This window comes from Protomyctophum parallelum (genome assembly GCF_964188405.1).
Source record: "Protomyctophum parallelum genome assembly, chromosome: 1".
Classification (NCBI taxonomy): Eukaryota; Metazoa; Chordata; class Actinopteri; order Myctophiformes; family Myctophidae; genus Protomyctophum; species Protomyctophum parallelum.
The window spans coordinates 60,051,591-60,072,910 of NC_139697.1; the positions used below are offsets into that span (position 1 = coordinate 60,051,591).

At 42.4% G+C, this 21,320-nt stretch overlaps 1 protein-coding gene and 1 long non-coding RNA gene across 5 annotated transcripts in view; one reads left to right on the forward strand and one right to left on the reverse strand.

Moving 5' to 3' along the window:
• LOC310873728 (rho GTPase-activating protein 26-like) overlaps positions 1-21,320 on the reverse strand; it is a 182,479-nt gene that overhangs the window by 93,929 nt on the left and 67,230 nt on the right. The window lies entirely within an intron of this gene.
• Positions 2,456-4,271, forward strand: LOC310873784. The gene is made up of 5 exons (XR_014570507.1): positions 2,456-2,523; positions 2,784-2,887; positions 3,273-3,401; positions 3,959-4,012; positions 4,188-4,271. It is a non-coding gene; the product is annotated as an uncharacterized lncRNA (long non-coding RNA).

Below are 21,320 nucleotides of genomic sequence, written 5' to 3' on the forward strand. Positions count from 1 at the left end.
GGCCGCCAAAAGTGATTGGGCCAGAATGTGATGATATATGATAAGAGCACCCCTCACTTCACACGAGTGTGATTTTTGAATAAATTTGAATAAGCATTTGAAGTTTTTCCACAAAACGTATACGGTAAGGTCAGGATTTAGAAGGCGTTTTCAGAATCGGCCTGTTTAAGCGGTCAACTCTGAGAGAGCAAAAACAGACTCTTACAGCGTACAGAAACAGGTAAATTAAGATCATTTGTCTTGCTGGGTATGAAATAAATCAACCGTTTCTTTTCCTGGATGAGGACAAAGACAGTGGCCAGAACACTGGAGGGTCTGTGTGTGAACCGTTACAGTATGTACCCCAGTGGTTCCCACGCGTTTGTAGCCCGTGACCCAAAACAGAAACTAGTGAAAATAGCCGTTCTACAAGCTCACAACGTGTCGCTTCGCGACACGTTGTGAGCTTGTAGATCTGCTATTTTCACTAGTTTGGGCCCCGGAGGAGACATAAAATGTCGGTAGGGTTATAAAGTTTGGAAACCACACTGCCCTACACCCCGGGGTCCGCTCTCGCCCCTCCTCTCTCTCTCTCTCTCTCTCTCTCTGCTGTTCCATGCCTTCGTGTCTTGTCTCAGGTCACATAGCTACCGTTGCCCCGGGCAACGGCAGCCACACAAAGACGTCCAGGAGGGGCAATGCCAAGAGCAGGAAGTTCACTTTCTGCCAGTGGTCTAAAGTGACTACATGCATTTACCGAGTAAACTTGAAATGAGACAGTCTGCATAATGAGTACTTTTACTTTTGGTACTTTTCATTTCATCTCAAGTAAATGTTTTAATCCGGACTTTTACTTCACTCAAAAAAGTAAAACAATCGCCTTGTAAGTACGACTATTAAAAAAAGGTATATTAGCTTAATAAAATCTGTGAATATCACTTATGGGATCCTTTTAGTTGGATATACAATAATTAATGAGTAAAAATCCAACTGTTATTTGTGAGTTAAATGTACATCTATTGTTTTAGTTCATTTCATGAAAATAAATGAGTATATGCCAAACTGGTAATATTGGTCAAATATATATACAAGTCTGAGTAAGTTTCCATCATAATATTTGAGAATGGAGTAATCGTACAGATCAGTTTGAAGAAATGTAATTATTACTCATTCCTACCCAATATTATTAGTAGATACGGTATCTACTAATAATATTGGGTTGAAATGATCTAAGATACCCATTAGACACGCCTACCTGCCTCTTATTGGCCAGAGTTCATAACAGCGATGAAAGCCGGACCGATACGAGTCATCCCGAGTGGCAGGCTGGCAGCCATTACAAAATTTACAGCAGAAGCAGTAGCTGAGCCGCGCCACGCAAGTGAAGTGAAGTTAAAAGAGAAGTTCTCCTTCATGGTAAGTAGCCAGCTATCAAATGTTAATTAAATGTTGACCGTGTCTTCATACTTTTTTTTTGGACCGGACTAAAGCCATGGTTTACATGACGCTCGTATAGGGCTAGCAAAACTAACAACTGTCAAGACTAAAGAGTGCATGCTAATTTTCATTCAGCCCCACCATAACGTAACGCCTGTGGTCGTCGACACTATACACATAAACTACACATGTTTCAGCCATGTACATATACACAATATCATGTTAAAATGCATAGAATAGCCTACACATTATTTGCGAGGGAAAGTTCGCGCCGAACGGGAAGGGCTCAGGGCTGCATGGTAATTGTAGTTCATTTGACTTACGATTGCATGTATGGCTCACTGAAAGAACTATCAAAATGGCCGCTATAAACGCGGGCTTATTTATTATGTTGAATTCTATGCTGTAATACTAAACTAAACATGCTTCATCTATACAGTAAACGTTAGACGATAAGCTTGTTGTTTTGCGGTGCCTGCGTGCGGTTCATGTTTTACGTAGGCCAGCAGTATAGGCTATAGGCTTGAGCTTTTAGAAATATTACTTTTGCTAAGGGGGACATAGACCAACAGGGGAGCCCACGACGGGACGGACGGCCGCGACCGGGCGTCGCTTAACGGGGGAGGATCATGAAGAAGTGACGCCGAGGAAGCGACGCCATGGGCCGTCGGAGCCCCCCTAACCGACCGCAATAGGCGGAACGGGCTGGCGGGGCTGCGATATTAAACATTTTTCAGGGAGAACTCTTGGGGCCTCTACGCAGCTGCGTAGTTTGCGGTAGAATGGTGAATAAATCTGCAGGCAGCGTCAGACAGTGCAATTACATGTGGACATTGTCATCCAGCACAATCATTGGAATTATAAACTGCATGGAACGAAATGCATTTAGATCAGTGCTAAATGTCTGTTAGCAAAAGTAATCATTCTAAAAACTCAAGCCTGCTTGTGAGCTTGTAGATGAGCTATATTTCCACATTTATGTTTTTAAAGTATACGGTGTAAAGTATACAGTTTAATGTTCGTTAATGTTTGTTTTGTAGACTGTTGAATAAATCACTGCAGCTAAGAGCCAACATCAGACAGAGTGGACATTGTCAACTATAGCCTGTAAGTCCAGTATCATTAAGGCATTTTATATACTAGCCTACTGCTAGCCAACTTCTTATGCTGCAATCACACTGGCAGATGCAAAAGATACAAAGCTACAAACATTGGCTGTATCTTCATGTCGCTCACTTCCATTAAACATTAATAGTAGACTAGACTGTATCTTTGCATCTGTATTTGACTATTTATGGACTAAAGTCCTGTATAAAAATGTATGTTGCTTTGTCTGATCATGTGCATGTCTGCATATTTGTCTGTAGACTCTGTAGGCATCAATGTCTGGCTCCTTCTCTTCTGTTTGATTCTCCTTCCCTGCTGCTGCCAACAATAAAGCCTCGTCACTGCTTGACCTGGGTTCCAGGAGGTAACAACCGTAAAAAACACACACAATGTATTCATAATTTCATATATACATCGTTGCTGTTGGGCAGAAACCTCATATCTCCATATTTCAACGTTTGATGTTTTGTCACCAATACTACAGTGTCTGCACAAAAGTAACAATAAATAGCCGGTCTACAAGCTCACAGCATTGCTCACAGTCTCATTGCGTTGTGTGCATGCTTGTAAATCTGCTATTTCAGCTTTTTGGGGGTTTTAAACTATTAGTCTTTCTGTGGCATTTATAAATATTGAATCAATGCAAAGTATTGACAAGAGCTAAGGCTTGAACAGTGTGCCTGATGGGAAATTAACAGGGTTTCATTATTGTGTATTTAGTCTTATTTTCTACTGTCCATGTCTTCCAGCTACACCTCAACTCTTTGTCTCCCGGTATGCTGTCCTCTTTGCCTCCCGGTGGCTGTCCCCCAGGCATCTAGACTCATACAGACAGCAATTCAACAGTCTGGACAAACAAGTGACTGGATACCTTACTGGTAGGACACTGTTTAATAATTGTTTTACAACCTTTCTATACAGTTATTCAACTATATTCCTGAAACATTGTGTTGCAGATATTATTCATTTACCACTGCGTTGTCTGCTCGCTGCCTTATATGAACACAGCTGCTTCAATAATTCTTCCCTGTGTAATATTTTGATCCTTGAGGAGGATAATTAAAATGTTGAATCATTGAGATTTTACAGTTGGGACTCAGTAGATGTAGTTTATCAGTGATATGGATTTGAGTGGTGCCTGACGGCTCCAACTAACTGCTATGTCCATATGTATGTCCTGATGAGTACGAATTGGGGTTGATTGGGCTGATTCAGGTCACACACACAGCAGCCATAGTACAGTGTACAGTACGAGTTATACTGTAGAGTATGAGTTGTACAGTACAGTACGATGCATATAGTTGCATCGCTCAGTTCACACAGGTGTGATTTTTATAGATTAGTTGGTATGACAAATATTAGTCAAACTCATTTTTGAAAGAAACATTACATCAGTCTGTTGGTTCCCTGTTAACACCTAGTGTATCTCTTCTAGATGAGCGTCAAGGATGTAAAGGAGAGATGGCTGGCCTTGTTTGATGCTTCACAAGTGAGTAAATTGGATTCTTGTAGCAGGGTTCAACAGAAATGACATCCTGCATGTGACACACATTTACATTGTATTTAACCAATTGTACCCATTCCTGGAGCAACAGTGGTGGAAAATGGATGTACAAGATCACAATGTGATTTGTTTTTCTCCCTTCCCCTCATCTGTTTTTCAGGTCAGCGCAGAGTTCAAGTTGATCACTACAATGAAGCTTGAGCCGAAATTCATGGAGATGTTGGACCTCTACACACCTAAACTGGACCTCTACACACCTAAACTGGACCTCTACACACCTAAACTGCTGTCCATGTTCCAATCTAAGAGAGGTGCTGTAGGAGAGCCACATCGGGCAGAAATGAGTGCTCTGCTTCAGGTAATAAACCATTTAGACCTGAGGATGATTCTTAAAAACGGCTTCTAAATCAGAAAATAGCAGATATGCAAGCTCACATTGCATCTCACTGAAGTCTGTGAAGTTGCAGATCTTCTATTCTCGGTATTCATTCACTTTAAAAAGCTAGAACACTGGTAGAAGTTTGTGTTGTAATTTCCTTGACATGTAACTTCACATGCGGGTGAGAAATGTTCCTCATTGACTTCCACTGTAGTATCTTGCCTGTAACGCAAACCTGTCAAATGTCCTAGATCAGTCCCATTAAGTTAATTACGATCACTTACTTTAGATACTAATGTATCCTAAACAGGCATCACTATGTCTCTGTCCTGTCCATTCCCTGATAGACGAAATGCATGGCTTAATAGTCTTGTCAGTACTAAACCCCTCTTATTCCTAAACTTCTTTGCTTTTTTACTATTTTGAAAAACATTTTTGTTCATTTAGATTGGCTAGTTGACCAATTTTGTTTTTCAAAAGAGTAAAAAAGGCAAAGAAGTTTCGGGATAATGTGTTTAGCACTGGTGGAAATGGGGCCCTAAATGCTAAAACTGTGTGCAGACAATTGAAACGGTAGACTTTAAAGTTGGTAAACAAAAGCCCAGCTTGGATGTGCAAAGTAATGCATTGTATTAAGGATAAAACTTTGTCTGCAGAGTGGAGACCCCATACAGCTAACCAGAGGAATCGTGATCAAGTGCCTCATCGACCATCTGGGAGAAGAGCCTGGTGCCCTGATCAAGGACGTTGAAGTTAGTAAAATAAAGTATTTAACAATTTGTAGTTTTAACTAATGTCATCATCATGGCTAATTGTGAGACAATATCTCAAACGTGCCAAGAACGGCAGAGTGAGGAGCTTGTTTTGTGAGAGAGTGTCCAGAGAATCAGGTTGTGAGATGGCATGTCTAGTGCTACTGCAGTTCAGACATGTGTTCCTACATACTGTCTCTTGGTAAGGTCAAGATACACTCAGGTCTGCACTGCACATGGATACAAGTTCCATAGCAGCATAGACAGCAGCATGTCTTAATTATGGAAGCATGTTGTACAGCAAAAATAGCAGATCTACAAGGTCACAAATTGGCAATAGAATACATGTTTACAAGCTTCTTCCATCAACATGAATGGTCTCAATCTGGCCTCAATCTGTGATTTCTTCAACTGGTTGGCAGCAAACGTTTTCAATTGCAAACTCAAGACACTGACGGAGATCCCACCCAGAGCAGGGAATTGTGCAACAGTAGTAACTGTTTAGAATGATAATACCGTGAACATCATCATTACGTTTTCATTCATGAGATTCTATTTTTACAATGTGTGCAGGATGCTGGTGTCGATGTAGAAGAGGAGTTGTCGGGGGAACTGATGACTATCTACAGTCTGCAAACTCAAGAATCACCAGCTGCTGATGTAGGTATTGTTATTGAGGGCATCCCTGTCCTCAACAACCTCGGCGATATTAGCAGAGCCTGCTGCTATCTCCTGGGACTGACCTACTGTACGTGTTTGACTTGAAGTACCCCAAGAAGTTCAAATACATCTTGGAGGTTTTTCAAAAGGTACTGCTTGGACTAGACCCTCAACAGCTTACACCCAAAGTGCAGACACTGAAAAACTGTCTGCTTGGCTAGTGTCCTGACTGACAACTTCAGTTTGAATGTTTTCAGTGAAAACAGATTAGTAGGGAACCACATCACATACGACACTGACTGATACTGCACTGTTCAAAAGGAAAGCCTATTGTATAAAGCATACAGCAGCATGTCAGATCTGTGCGTCTGACAGACTTGTTTTGAATTGGAGGTGCTTATGTGTACACGGTGCATATAGCCAATTAGAATGTATTAATCTGTACAAACCTCACCGATAGACAGTAAAACGTTATTTTTATTTTTTCTATATTAAGAAATTCTTCCCCATTTGACCTTCCTGCTTTTTCTTTTTTTTTCTTGTACAGTAATGGGTTATTGATTGCTCCAAGCACATTACTTTAAAAACTAACATTTGTTGCTTAAAGGGCCACAGTTCTTTTATACTTAATGTTCATTTGTCTGGGTCTTGTTAAATAATGCTTTTGGGGTTCATGTTTTTCGGTGCTATACAATTTTACAACTACACCAGGTTTTAATTGTATGCGTGTTGGCTGTTGACCAACTATACTTTCAATCTGGTGTCTGCATGTGACCATAGATGAATGTTTTCAAAAAAGAATGGCAGCTATTTTTGCTATGATGAAGTAGCCTATCAAATTGTGTTTTCAGGTGTGTGCGCATGTTTGTAGATCGGCTAATTTGGGTGCTAGACACCGGCATGCAGGCAAATTAATTAAACCCAGCCTTGACCTAAAATGTTTATGTCCTCAAGTATAGTGTGACGTGCATGTGTGTGTGTGTGGGGGGGGGAGACACTAGACAATCAAATTGTGTGTGTGTGTGTGTGTGTATACGGTATAGTTTCGGTGGGACACCGGCAGGCAATTCATTAAACCCAGCCTTGACTAAAAAAAAAGTCAAATGACCATCCTATAATGTTTATGTCCTCTCAACTATAGTGTGCGTGGACTTTTGTTTTGTTTTATTTACCTGCCATGGGCAAGGAAAATGTTCTTTAATGTTGTTGCAGACAACAATTTGCACATTGTCTAAGGAAAATGTTCTGTTGCAGAGAATGCATACATTGTTTGTACTTATACGGCCCTATCTTTCGCCACTCCTTATCCCTGAACTTTTTTGCCATTTTTTACTATTTTGAAACACACTAAAATGGTTCAACTAGTCCATCGTCAAAATCGTAAAGAATGGCAAATAAGTTTACGGATATGGGGTGGCACAAGATATAGCCCATAGTAGGAAATGTTTAATGTTCTTAAAATGTATTTGCTGACATTGTAATTTGCACATTGTTTCGTGTGGCCAGACTGTTTCCTCCCATACAGTATGTGAGTGTTTAATACTTGAATGTTCACTTTGGTCAATTAAAAACGTACTTATCTGTATAATTGCATTGTGTATTCTCTTTGACAAAGGTAAATACAGAATTCCTTTTTGATTAAAATACTATGAGTTGAATACAGTTAAAATATTGAGTAAATGTAACGCATATATTTTATTAAATCATACACTCGTATATAGTTAAATCAACCTATCAATTTCAATCCCATATACTCAAATTTATATGTAATTTTAACCTAGGTTTTCTAATGCATATTAAGTTTATCTACTCAATTATTGTCATTTCAAGGTGCTAATGCATATTAAGTTTATCTACTCAATTATTGTCATTTCAAGGTGCTAATGCATATTAATTTTATCTACTCAATAATTGTCATTTCAACCTGCTTTAATATATTACTTGCACTTACTTAATTTTTAAGGTAGATTTTACTTGATTTCATAGCAGTCAAGTTTACTCGATAATTAAGGGTGTAAAAATGATTCACCAATATATTTGGGTAGATAGTAGTTTCTGTTTTCTGAGTGTTATTTCTATATTGCAGATACTTTTACTTTTAAGTAAAACATGTGTGTATTTTTTTCAACCACTGCTTTCTGTTAAAACTCCAAGGACTTAATTAACGTGTTTTTCGTGAAATCCCCTGGCGCCAGGAACGCTTTTAACGTGTTTTATGGGCTTTCTATTAATTAATAATCGAATCGCTCATATTTACCGTAAACCGATTGGTTTATTGCAACGTATTAGTCACCACCAGTGATAATGCACAAGGAGGGTTCATAGAACTGATGCTACTGTATGCCCTCAGTTGGCTACAGTCCATTCTGTGTCTGCTTTCATGCTTTCAGGTCTGCAGGGACAGCCAAGCCTAATTGCGAGTGTTCTCTGACATTCCTGGAGTTGTCTCTCCCAGCTGTGTACGCGTGTGTGCGTGCGTGTGTGTGGGGTAGGGATTTTTATAAGCAACTTTGGGCTTGTTTTTTCTGTAATGTCACTTCTAAATAGTGGTAGTTGCAGGGTTTATTTTTATTTATTTATTTTGGGGGGGGGGGGGGGGGACTTTTATGTAGAACTTTGGGCTTGCTTCTAAATGCTGCTTAAACCAGTGACCCTCACATTACGGTAATCCATGTGTATTATTTGACCACGGTCCTCCCCTGGTCCAGATTTGTGTTGTTAAAACATTTTAGTTTTAGTTCTCATGTGGCCTTGTTGGTCTTGTTTTCATAGATCTATAGTCGCTTTTTTCTCTCGTAAAATCTGGCAACACTGGCCAAGCGGATTCCCAAACTGCGGGATTTTCCAACGGCAGCGTCCTCTGTAGTGTAGTGTGTACTCTCCCAAACTGGTGATTTCGCCCCTCAGACGCAAGAGGTTGTTTTGAAAAGCAGCGTTTGGCTTCCCTCTCTCTCTCATTCTGTATCTCTCTCTCTCTCTCTCTCTCTCTCTGTCTCACTCAATGTCTCTCTGCTGTGTCAGCAGCAGCAACAGGCGTGGCAGTGCCAAGACCACTGTTTGAAGCAAGAGAAAGACAGTTTGTGTGTGTGTGTGTGTGTGTGTGTGTGTGTGTGTGTGTGTGTGTGTGTGTGTGTGTGTGTGTGTGTGTGTGTGTGTGTGTGTGTGTGTGTGTGTGTGTGTGTGTGTGTGTGTGTGCATGCGTGCGTGCGTGCTTTTGAGAGAGGAGAGAGAGAAAGAGGAGAGAAAAAGCTGCAGGCCAGAACTTACTTAAGACCTGAGGACGATTCTACAAATGGCAAGTGGTTCTCAAACATTTTCATGCCAAGGACCACCAAATGATTGGGTTTGTTTGGCCAGGGACACCCAGAAGAGAAGATCTGGGTTAACACACTGACCGCCAGCAGGGACACCCAGAAGAGAAGATCTGGGTTAACCCATTCTGACCGGGCACCCATTTTGGTGTCAGCATCATGTTATGCTTTAGCTATTTAAAAATAGCAGATCTACAAGCTCATATCGCGCCACCGAGTGGCGCGATACGAGCTTGTAGGTCTGCTATTTTTGAAAAATCGAAGAGCGACTGACATTTTTAGAATCTGATCTCAGGTCAGAATGGGTTCATCAGACCAGTGTGTGTCCGGCGGAAACCTCGTATGAATCTGATCTCAGGTCAGAATGGGTTTAACACACTGACCGCCAACAGGGACACCCAGAAGAGAAGATCTGGGTTAACCCAGATCTTCTCTTCTGGGTGTCCCTGTTGGCGGTCACTGACCGCAACAGGGCATGCATGTGGCCCCCACCTTCACTTAATTTGGGCCGCAGGTAAATATTGGAATACCGATATATTATTGATTACAGCTGTTACAATTCCAAACATTCCAACATAAGTAAACTCAATGCATTTGAAATTAAATTAAAACAAATATATATAATTCAGGATTCCAAGAAAAAACAAAAGCCCCAGACAGCATTTGTTTACATCATGTCAACATCGTTGGTCAGCGAAATAAGGTAAAAACGCTGGCGGTGGTGTATTAATTAATGAATACAGTCGATGTGTGTAGATCGGCTATTTTCAAATGTGAATAGTGCTGAAGTGATTAATGTATTAATGTTTTGTAATAATAATCATAACCTACAAAGTAATATAAGTTAAAGTTTTCAAATAAATGTAGTGTAGTAAAAAAAAGAAAAAGTACAATATTTGGATCCCAGCCAGACAGCCAGACGTAGTGGAGTAAGAATCGGAAATTGGAAATACTCAAGTAAAAAGTCAACGTTGTACTCAAGTACAGTACTTAGTTACTTTACACCACTGAGTGTAACGCACAACACAAGAGCAGCCTTCCACCGGCTGACAACAACACAATACCCAGTTTAAGCACACACACACACACACACACACACACTGAAGGGGTCACCTTAGCCCTGGTATGTACAGGCCGGTACTGTGTGTGTACCTGCCTTAACTTAAGAGCACAAAACAGGAAGACGCTGACGTGCATAGACATGGTATAACATCAGTGCTGTTTATACATGACACACGCGTGTGTGTGTGTGTGTGTGTGTGTGTGTGTGTGTGTGTGTGTGTGTGTGTGTGTGGTGCTGGGACAATATGGGCATAACCCATTTAGACCTGAGGTCGGACCTGATTCTACAATGTCTTCTAGACAGTTTTCAATGTCAGTGGTTCTCAAACTATTTCATGTCAAGGACCTCCTGCAAAATTATAATTGGCCACCGTCGACCCCCATCTGAAAATATGTTGTCCCATGCAGGGACCCCCAGAAGCAAAGATTTGAGTTAAAAACATTTGCCGTGCCCAGGCCGTAGCGTAACGGTCTGGGCACCGGACTGGTGATCCAGTCGCGGTGTGCCGCGGGTTCGACTCCCGGACCCGACACGGCCTTTACCGCATGTCATCCCCCCATCTCTCTCCCGTTTCCTGTCAGCCTACTTTCTATCCCTTAAAAAATCAATAAAAGGCGTAAGCCGCAAAAAAAATATCTTAAAAAAAAAAAAGAAAACATTTGCCGTGAAAGAATATATACTCAAGGATTTGCGCCACATTTTCACGATTTAAAAGAAATAGCAGATCTACAAGCTCGTATATTATGAGCTTGTATATCTGCTATTATTTTAACGGCTAAAGTTTGAGAGAAGGGAGGTCCCGCAAACTGTCTTCACTTATATAGTAGCAGTTAAGCTTATTAAGCTGAGTTACAACGTTTCGGTGTATCAGTGATACATACCTGATTGTAACAGCTTGAACAGATCTACAAGCACTCAATATTAAATATGAGGCATTAAAGTTAAATCTGACTTCAGTGACTTGCCTGAGCCTGCAGTGCAGATACACCGTTACATGTACTTTTCAGAATGGACGCACTCGCGCACGCAAGCACACACACACACACACACACACACACACACACACACACACACACACACACACACACACACACACACACACACACACACACACACACACACACACACACACACACACACACACACACACACACACACACACACACACACACACACACACACACGTCCTAGGGGGCCCGTATTTAGTCTTTATCTTAAACATGGTGACACGTTTAAAGATATACTGTACTGCAATACTATAAATGAAGGCTATGGGATATGGGATATGGCAGCATGCCAATGGGGTTCCTATTAAAACGTGGGCTATAGGGGCAGTGTTTATAAATTATGGGGGGGGGGGGGGTGTTTCCTAGACTTGTTCTCCACGACCACTGTTAAGTGGTCAAACGATAACCCATCATTTTAGATGAAATTTTATATAAAATGATGGGGGTTCATTGTTCACATGGCATCAGTTTCAAACGTGCAGAATGTGATTTCGGTGGCACGGTGTTTAGACAGATGCTATAGGTCGTTTACTCGAAATCCTAGTTCTCACTGCACTCTTCTTACTTTTACTGTACTCTACTTCTCTCTGCACTCACTGTTGAAGACCAGGCTGACTGACTGAGCCACCTCACCCTACTGTAGCATAATGAGCAGGGCTTAGGTGAGTGCTAGGTGTCGGGTCTAGTGGTTTGTTTTCGAGAGGCCTGTAGTTTTCATTTTAGTCAGTGTGCACCGTATGTGGCGTGTACCATGAGGTACATGCGTAGAGTCAAAATGACTCCAGCTCGTGTCCTCAGTGCATTCCTGAGATAAAGACGGGAGCATGGCGAGAGCGGTCTGCATCATCACGCTATACTCACACAAATGCAACCAGCCACGCAGCACGCACTAGTCTAGTTAATTAAAGGCAAACACGGTAGTCTTGTCATATTCATTAGAAGACAACACATTCTTCACACAGAATCTATTACAGAGTTACCACTACAAGCTTTCAAGCATTGGCAGCAGAGTGTCTTCTGAACACCAAAGGAGGAACTTGCCCAGTGGTTAGGGTGCCAAAGGCACTGCAGAAATGTGCCCAGTGCCAGTTTCGGCTTAAGCTGCCTCATGTCGCCCTTGGCACGTGATGCATAACGTCTCTGTCGGGGGGGAAACCTCACATGTCCCAAAACGCGTTTCTTTTCAGGATTCAAATTCAAAAGCGTCAAAAGTAGCAGATCTGCAAGCTCGAAACGCGTGGCTTCGCGGCACATTTCAATTGACTGATTGAAAATTGTATTAACAGATTGCAGAATGGGTGCTGCAGTCCAAGAAAGTTACACGTCAATACAAAAACTGCTAAGAGGATAAAACCAGAGAAAAGCACTAAGACTTGTTTACTGTACATCGAGGGTCCTCCATTTTCAATTCATCAAAACATGTAAAGACATACAAATATACCGGTACACATATATGCAACAAAAAAAAAGCTTTTGGATCTGCACCTTTTGATGATTTTGTGTGACGCTCGGCTGTAGTGTGTGATCAAGTAGGGCGATAATTTACAAAAAAATTAAAAAATATGGAGATAAGATTTTCTGCCCAACAGTGACGATAAGTTCAGAAAGCAGGCACTAAAGTTCTGTACAGATGTCAACGCTCAGTATTCCACAGACGCCACAGCAGATTAGGATGATGACATTTCACCCACATTATCAACTGCAAACGTCCTCGGTTCGTTTTGGGGGAAAAGGAATGATCCATTGACTGCATGAAAGACGCTGCGTTGTTCCATCGGTCGGCCTGTATCCGTCCACATTGCTGAACGCCCACGGCGAGAGACGCAAGAATCTCCAACCGCAATGGTTTCCCCTGAAAAGCTAGACGGCGAACGGTGCCAACCGCGCGGCCCGAGGTCGGTCACGAAACGCGACCTTCACAACAAAGCCAGGGGGGACCACAACGGGACGCTCCATGGGCCCAAGACGCTGAACTCTGGTGGACGTTTAACCTGGAAACGGCCCAGATCGTCAGCCTCTCAGCGGATTGATGGACGAGGAACGAGGCCACAGCACTCCCTGACCCCATTCACTCATCTCTGGTCCCACTCATAGCAGGAGTGACAGCGAGCTCCGAGAGAGGAAGAGGGGAAGAGGAAGAGAGCAGGGGGAAAAGGGGGAGCTGGCCTAGTAGTGCATCTATGAGAGAGGAGGAATGGAGAAATAGGGGCGACGTGATGCAGTGATGAACTTAGGGTTCGATTAACCCATTTTGACCTGAGATCAGATTCTAAAAATGTCTATTTTTCAAAAATAGCAGACCTACAAGCTCGTAGCGCGCCACTCGGTGGCGCGCTATGAGCTTGTAGATCTGCTATTTTTCAATAGCTAAAGCATAACATAATACTAACACCAAAAGGGGTTCCCGCCCCAAAATGGGTTAAAGAATTATGACTGCAGACGGGACTACTAATTTGCCCTATACATCTTCGTACGACAAGTAGCAAAATAAATAAGTGGTTAACATATTTGTTAAATTGTGATATTATCAAACATAAACATAGATATTCTAAAACATAAAACAAATACCCACTGCCGATAAAAAATAATGACCAGAGGGGGGATATCAAAAGCATACCCTGGCTCTACTGATATCTTGATGTTTTACAAGTTAGAAACAATTCACTCTTGGACCACACAAGTTATCACTTCCAAAGGCCACCGTGGACATTCCTAAAGTTTGCTAAAGCTCACAAATGTGTGCAACGCTCCTTTAGAATGCTTTGTTTCAGCAAGTGTCATGGGGAAGTGTGAAACAGGAAGTTGCAAACAAGGACAGGACAGGAATAGGAAGAAGAGCGCTCCATGAGAAGCACCGTGCTATGTGGGGTACGACAAGCTGATTGGCCAAGGACCATTTCAAGTCCACACCCACCCCTGAGGACATAAATACCAGAGAGGTGATGGCCATAAACTCATTATTCCAAGAATATCTTGCCTGAAGGACAATTTTGTCCAAAAAAACTAAGAGAAAACTGAATCTCCTCAAAGGTAATCACACTCACAAGCATTAGCCTCCAGTAACCTTACCTCAGAGGTGACCAGATCAAGCCAGACTAAATCTAAATATAAGATTTAGAAACTTTTAGTGTTTCTAGTAAGACTAAATCTTATTTGCCCTGCAGACTCTTCTTCAACAAAGATGGCGAAAGCAAACATTCTTTGTTCTGTACATATAATAGTATGGTACAAAACACAAAACCAGAAACCTAACCGCAAGCACGGAGCAGCGAATGTCCGACCGTTGTTTTCCGCATGTCGATCCGTTGGTGTGTCTAATCTGCGTGTGCATCCCCGTAAAATAATATTTGATATTCAAATATGCCTTGAATATGGGAAAAATATATATAAAATAATAGATTTCGATTTTACGATTTTACGTTCAAGAGCTGAACCCATGACCAGCACTGACGTTGTAGATCAGGCCATTTAAAGTGAATGATCGACCTATTACCGCCACATGTTAGCCTATTATGACATACCCAGAATAGGTTAATGTGGTTGAATTGTAACACCAGGTGAACTATACTAGCTACGCACACATGTACAACAATACACCACATGCTGCATCCTTCAATACAGCGGTTTAAACGTTCCAAAAGAACAATGCAAGGCCAAATGTACTTTGGCACACCGTACAGTAAACGTTTGAAACGCAGTGTGTGTGTGGTTACATTTTGGACGTCTTGCCGCGGATGAGATTGAGTGAATGCTATTAATGTGTTGTGCCTGGCCTCAGCACGGGGGGCCTGTGGCCTGTCTGAGGCTGGCCGCGGTACAAAGGAGGAGAGCGGCCATCTTGTTGCGTCATATCAATGCCATGTGACATTCACTCACCAGTGACGCCACGCCAGCCCGTAGCGACCCTGCCCCAGTACACTCAATCACTCAGCACATGTTTCCATCAAAGAGTTTCCATGCAAACCATGAATGGCGTTAGAAAAACTGAAAGAAATGGCTATGTAACAGAAACAAAAACCTCAATACATTTATTTTTACAACTTTAAAAGAATTACAAAAATAGCCCATCTACAAGCTCACAATATTCTCCTCGTCAGGAGAAGAGGAAATGTGGGGCGAAAGGAATATTGCTGTATCACTTACAATCTTTAATTAAAAATCTCATCAAGTTTCAAGTCATTTCTTTCCCAGGCTTCAGTTGTTTTGATTGCATGTTATTGCGTGTTATTAATCCTACTACACTGTATTTTGGTAGTAATTGTCTTCACCAGGCCGAAGGCATACATGAGAGTATGTTTTGCACTCCGTCCGTCCGTGTGTCCGTGTGTCCGTCCGTCCGTGTGTCCGTCCGTGTGTCCGTGAGCAGCTAATCTCGGCCACCGTTAACCCGGTCGATGCCAAATTTTGCACACACACTCCCTGGATGCCAACGATGAACCTCTGCCCCAAACTTTCCAGAACGGCCTGTTATAGCGCCACCAGGAGGCCGCTTTGTGCAAAACAAGTTTTTGCACAGTACACCTACAGATTTTGTCCAAACATCGCGCAAATTGGTACACAGTCTCTCTAGAGCCATTCAACGAAACCGGTCTTTCAGATTTCTCAGACTCCATCCTGATTGGTTAAGATTGGCTTCCAAAGTTCACAGGAGTGCTCAGTTTCAAACAGATGTCCTACATTCCTATCCTGGTGGCGACCTGTGCCTGTGACCTGTGACCTGTGTGTTTTATACTGCATTTATTTTGTATAATACATAAATAGATCATAGCTTTAATGAAAATCAATTATTATATTATATATTATATTATATATTTGTTGTATTATCATTATTGATATTCTACTACAGAGACCCCCCCCCCCCCCATAACAGCTCTGACCCACTCGGATTCATACTTCATGTGAGTTGGTGTCACGCACCAAAAACATACAGTAGATCTGTTTCATTGTATGTCTCCCGTCCTCTGGCTCCTTTCCTCCGCCCTCATTTGTCCCTTTACTCCCCTATGTTCCTACCTTGCCTCCCCCTGGCTTCCCACCCTTATTGGCCTTACTGTTGTCCACCCCCCCCCTTCCTCTCCTCTCCTCTCCTCTTCTCCTCTCTCCTCCCCTCTTCTCTGCTCTCTCTCCTCCAGTCCCCTCCCCACCTCTCCTCTCCCCTCTCCAGTCCCCTCCCCTCCTGTCCTCTCATTCCATTCTTGTGTTCTTCAATTCTGCCCCCTGTTCTAGTGGCAGGAAGTTACTGGGTCATCAGGTCAATCCCATTAATATAGCGAGCCATAAGTGTTCGCTTAAACTCACAAATGACAGCTTCCCAGAATGCAAGCGTGTGTGCGACTGTGCGTGCGCGCACACATCTATAATGTAACGTTAACAGCCATGCACAGCCTCAGAACATGCATGTGCGACTGGACTGCACATGTGTTCATGACACCTGCCACAGCCAGGCTGTGGTCAAGAGCAACTACACACTGAGGCGTGAAAGAATGGCTTCGCAATGTTGAAGCTATAAGTAAGTAAGTAAGTAGCCTTGCCGAGCCATGAGGCCCATAGGGGCAGGAGCCTATCTCCTGTTTCTGTAGCGTGAGGCAGCTTGATGTACAAGTACACCCCCTGGACATGACGCTAGTATGTCCCCATTCCAACCCTTGATGCTGAGTGTCAAGCAGGGAGGCACTGGGTCCCATTTTTAGAGTCTTTGGTATGACCCGGCCAGGGATTGAACCCCAACCTCCCAGTCTCAGGGCGGAGACTATAACCACAAGGCCACTGAGCTGGTGTTGAAGCTATAGGGGTCATTATTCCTGGATGCATTTTGAGGCAGATACCGATTCAGATAATATGGAGAAAGGAAGGCAAGGTAGGCCAACATCAACCCATTACACGCACGCACGCACGCACGCACGCACGCACGCACAGCAGTGGATCACACTGGTTTACAGTATACCCTACATTGCTGCAAATGGGAGTTAGTTCAGCAGGGCAGGGCTCTTATCTGAGTTCACCAGAAGGAGAGAGAGAGAGAGAGAGAGAGAGAGAGAGTCAAATAAAGTGTAGAGAGTCGGTTGGTTCGTTACTGTAAAGCCGGAAACACAGACGGTCCAACATTCTCCTCCCCCCCCCCCCGCCCTCTGATTTCTAGAAGCATCCAAGAAGGACAGGAACTATTCCAAGCAATCATTTTGGGTTTATTGTGCAGGCGGTTACGAAGTGTACTGTACTCTGGTACACACAGATAAAGAGGGAGGGAGGGCTCTCTCTCTCTCTCTCTCTTCTCTCTACCTCTGCTGCAACACAACAGAGCCATGTTCTGCAGCGATGGTTCTCCTTCTCAAACTTTCTCTCTCTCACACACACACACACACACACACACACACACACTTGTAAGGCTCAATTTAGACACCCTTTTGGGTTTCTTTTGGCTTTTTGAACAGTAATCAGACATGAGAAATCAGAAATGGGGAGAGAGATGGGGGATGACACACAGCAAAGGTTGTCGGGATCGGGACTCGATCGCTGTAAGGCTGGATTACCAGCACAGGTGCCCATGAGACGGCTGCCCAGGCCAAGTGTGTGGATTTTTAACACAGTCTGTTGTCTAAGTGAACTTTCTTTTACAGTCTTTTTGTATTTTTCTTTCAGCCACGTGCCGACTGAGGCTGGCTTAAACAAAGTGCGCAGCTGGGATCTTTTGATTCTAAAAAATGCATCCATGAACACACAGGGCCGGAGGAGCAGAGATGCAGGAATGGAGTGAAGCAGTGTTGCCCAAATGAGACATGCACCAATAATCTAATAGAAACGGTCGATTGTGTGATAATCATAACCAATTGTGGTTTTGGGTCAGAATAATGAGTTAATGATCTCCTTGTGTCCATTACATTTAATAATATACTCCTGATGTATCTGGTGTATAAATGGTTACAGCATTCTACAGAGGGTGGATTAAAAATCTAAATAGGACAAACAAGTTTCTGAACAGGCGCGCAGGGCAACAATAACGCTCATGAATGCAGTTATGCGGTGGTTTTACCTACATAGTAATTCTTTCACCCCAAGCATGAACAAGCTGGGTTTATAATAACGGAGGGGGGAGTGTGAGGTCACTCTGTGTTTACTCTTAGTGCTTGTACTCGTGGATGCATGCATTTATTCCTGACAGCGTCTTAGCTCGTCACAGCTATATATATATATATATATATATATATATTAGGGTTGTCCCGATCGGATCGGGTGATCGGAAATCGGGGGCCGATCACGTCATTTTCAAATGATCGGAATCGGATCGGGAGCCAAAAAACGTGATCGGGACATCCCTAGTGTCAATAATATATCCATATTATGATATTAGACTGGATACTGTCTGTGATTTGGGATATTGTACCATTGTGATATGGAAAAATCGGTATCGGCAGATGCTCAAAATCTAATGATCGGAATTGGATCGGGAGCAAAAAAACGTGATCGGGATATCCCTAATATATATATATATATATATATATATATATACTGTATATATATCAAAAAAGAGAAAAACCTTTCAAGGAAGGGACTGCACACTCCAGGGAACAGAGACGGACAACTTACTGCATCAACTTATTTATTAGCATGACGCGTTTCGGCGTGAGCTTCGGCCCTAGCACCTGACGAAGCTCACGGCGAAACATCACAACACATCAAAAGGACGCTTTTGGACATAAATATGATCATGATGTTTCCACCCGACAGAGACTATAGGCTATATTTTGCGCAACTTATCCCTTATCCCTTATGCCTGAACTTATTTGCCATTTTTTACCATTTAAAAAAACCTTTTAAAATAGTTCAAATAGCTGATCTACAAGCTCACAACGTGTAGATGTAGATCGGATAGTTGAACTATTTTAAAAATGATTTTCAAAATAGTAAAAAAAAATGGCAAATAAGTTTAGGGATAAGGGACAAGTAAGACGTGCAAACGCGGGAAGCGAACGCAGCTCGTAAATTGCAATAACAACAATTAGAATAAAATACGTACTTTTTTTTTCTTTTTAGTTAGTCATTTTTTAAAGTTTTCTACTGTGTGTGTGTGTGTGTGTGTGTGCTACAGCTGCGCCCTCTGGTGGCGGACGGGTGGTGTCACATCGGGACAGACACACACACAGACACACACACAGACATGATCTGCAGGGTCTCATAGTTAGTGCTGACTGCGTTCGCAATAAGGGTGGCACAAGATGTGGCACAAGATTTTTTTAAGATCTTTTACAATCTTTGCCAATGTTTTATCAGTTGTCTCGCCTTTGTCGTTAACTTTATAGGCACAGCTCTGCTTTATTTTAGCTTCAGGGCGTTCGTCCGTTCGCATGCTGAGGATGACAAAGCCTCACACGCACTCTCTCACCATGTCCCCTGCTTCACTCACTTACTTTCAGTAGGTGAACATTTGTTAAGGGTGTAACCGTGTGTGCGCCAGAGCTTTCCTGTTGAAAGTTCAGTTCAGCTACAGACTGGACCTCACAACTAACTGACAAGTAGCCACTAGCCACCAACACTAGATTGTCTCTGTTGGGTGGAAAACCGCATATGTCCAAAACATAAGTCAAATTCAAAAGTAGCAAAAGATTGCAGATCGACAAGCTCAAAACACGTCTCTTCGCACCACATTTAAATCTTGTAGATCTGCTATTTTAGACAGTTGGGTGTGCGACGCGGTAGTATGATCAAATAGGGCGTTAATTTATGGAGAAAACCCCCCCCCCCCACAAAAAGTTTTAAAAATAAAGTTCTGTTCTGCCCGAAAGCTGTCAGGTCAACTCAAATCCTTAAAATGCATTCCTTTGCTTGTCTTCTCTTCATACGTCCTTTAATGGCTGTCATACTGACGAGCTCCATTAAGGACGGGTCAGGTGACTCTCTGCCGGACATCCTGACCCCAATTTCCTTCCAGACACCCCCCGACCGCTCCGGAGGGGAAAGGGGTGAATGTGACCGCTGTGGACTCATGTAGGGTTCATTCCCCAGTCCCATCATTGTACGATCAAACGCCCCCAGGAATCATATTGGAAACAAGTGTTCTCACTTACAGTACATGCTGTGGTGGAAAAGAATACTCATGAACTCAATGAAGTAAAAGGTACTATCAATACTGCAGTAAAAGTGAGGAATTCAAAATGTACTTGAGTAAAAGTACAAAGCATTGGTATAAAAATGTACTTAAAAGATTTCATTTGTACTATAAAAAGATCTTTTTAAAATAGCTACGGATCTTAAAAAAACAAAAAAGACACGGGAGACGGAGAGATGCGAGGGAGTGGAGAGAAGCAGAGAGGACAGCGCAAGAGGTCAAAGGAAAAGGAAGTGTGATTGCTTTAAAAAGGGGATGTAAGATTTATGTGAGTTTCGAACACATTACTCACATGATTAGAAGAGCCGAAACAGCACGTCACAAAGTGGCACGCTATGAGCTTGTGTATCTGCTGTTTTTAATAGCCAAAATATAAAATGTGATTAAATGGTTCAGATGATTGTACGCTCTCAAGAGTTAAATTATTGTGAAACATCTGTTTGCAAGAAGTCTACAGAATTAGACAATGTGCATTTGATCAAGTTATCTCTGGTACCAACAGCAATACAGCATGGAATTGTGGACACAATCTTATCCAACAACAACAAAATATTCCAAGTATTGGGTCTGAGAGGCTAAATGTCATCAAATGGTGGTCGGTGGCTCAAATGCAGAATAAATAATGGGTATCGATGTGAAAAAACATTGAAAACCACTGTTCTACACCTCCTCTGCAGAGTCTGCACCAATAACAACACAGAGAACACACACTCCATCAGAAAAACTAATATAGATCTTTGGTTATTACTGGCCGAAAAAGGCCATCGATGGTACTGTACATGTCCCACCCTAGGGGCATCCTAGAGTATTGGAATATTGAAATGAGTTGCTATTTTTAACCTCACACAGAATGACAGATTCAAATTAGGAGAGGCGAATAAAGTGAAAGAAGCTCTTAGGAGAGCAAACTGAGTTCGGCAACTAAAAATATGACGAAAACTGTGACAAAATATATTGACAATTTCACCAACAAATCAAAAACTGTAATAAATGTTAGGGGGGGGGGGGGGGTAATAGT